The sequence below is a fragment of the Chenopodium album genome, chromosome 11, assembly GCF_948465745.1.
Source record: "Chenopodium album chromosome 11, dcCheAlbu1.1, whole genome shotgun sequence".
Taxonomy (NCBI): Eukaryota; Viridiplantae; Streptophyta; class Magnoliopsida; order Caryophyllales; family Amaranthaceae; genus Chenopodium; species Chenopodium album.
Window position 1 is genome coordinate 42,203,643 of NC_137844.1, and position 1,495 is coordinate 42,205,137.

At 39.7% G+C, this 1,495-nt stretch overlaps 1 non-coding gene across 1 annotated transcript; it reads right to left on the reverse strand.

Annotated features, from left to right (window-relative positions):
• Window positions 1–553: 553 nt before the first annotated feature.
• Window positions 554–659, reverse strand: LOC145569759 (small nucleolar RNA R71). Its single transcript, XR_014096292.1, has one exon. It is a non-coding gene; the product is annotated as a small nucleolar RNA R71 (small nucleolar RNA).
• Window positions 660–1,495: the final 836 nt, after the last annotated feature.

A 1,495-nucleotide genomic window follows, 5' to 3' on the forward strand; every position in this document is an offset into this window, starting at 1 on the left:
GAGGAATGGCATGGTTATTTGCTATTGTTGATTGAGTCTATTCCATTTATTTGAAAAATACACAAAGATTTTCTTTCTTTTAGGCTACATTTGTAGCCGTGCTACTAATTGTTTCTTTTGAGATTGTATACATAGAGCACGTGGTCGTTCTCTAGTGCCATTTGAATCATGGGAGAAAATTCAAGAGTGGCATTGAAGGAGCTAGGAGTTCCGGGAGCCTATAGGTATGAGAGTGGAATTGCTCTACCTACGACACCGTCAACCGACTTTGAGATTAAACCAGACATGATTACTTTTATAGAGAGGCGTCAATATATTGGTGCAAAGCATGAGAGTCCCTTCAATCATCTTAAAGAGTTTGGGAAGTATTGCAACACAATCAAGGTGAATAGGATTTCTCAAGAGTTTATTCGCCTTAAGCTTTTCCCTTTTTCTCTCATTGGACGAGCATTGGAGTGGTTGGACAAGGAGGTGAAACCAAAATTCTTGAGGACATGGGATGAAGTGACTAAGGAGTTTCTATCTCGGTTCTATCCTTAAAAGAAAACGGCCGAAGCAAGAGCTCTTATTCAAAGCTTCAAGCAAAAAGCCAATGAAAGTCTTTATAAGGCTTGGGAGAGGTATAAGGAATACCAAATAGAGTTCCCACACCATGGGATTCCTACCTATCAAATCATTCAAATATTCTATGGAGGTCTAAGCCCTCGAGGAAAATCTTGCCTTGATGCGGGAGCCGGAGGACCAATAATGAACAAGACAGAGGGGGAAGTGATGGACGTCATTGAAGATGTAGTGAGGCATTATATGGATTGGCAAGATGATGAGTGTGAAATAACAAGCAAAAGTGGTGCTTCGGTGTACTCGATTGATCACATCAATGCCATCAAGAACTTGTCTTCACAAATCTCAGAATTAGGGAAGGAAATGACCTCTATCAAAGCCAAACTTGAGAGTGCTTCTTCTCGTGCACCGATTCTTCCTTCCTAAAATAAGGGGAGAAGTACATTTCCTAACTCAAATCCCCTTCCCCTTTCTAGTAACATGTCTAGTGGTTATATGTTTTGTGATTTGTGTGAATCATATAACCATGATGCTTCAAATTGTCCTAATACTTTTTTGATGGATGTGATGATTGTGTTGGCAATGAGAATGAACATGTGAACTATGTGTCTAATAACAATATTGGACCTAGATTTCATAATCAACGAAATAATGGGAATAGGAACTATCATAATGGGAATTTTGATGATTATAACCACAATGGGGGTTATAGAAACCAAGGTTTTCGAGGCAACTATAACCACCAAGGTTATGGTGGTCAAAACCAAGGGCAAGGATGTGGGAGCCATAATCAATTATGGTAATCATAACCAAAGTGGCCAAAATCAAGGTCGAGGCAATTGGAGTAACCAACATAGGGGCAATTTTCAAAACAATAATCAAAGGGGTCCCCCACTCGATTTTACTCCAAAGGCTCAAGGCCAAAATGATAGTT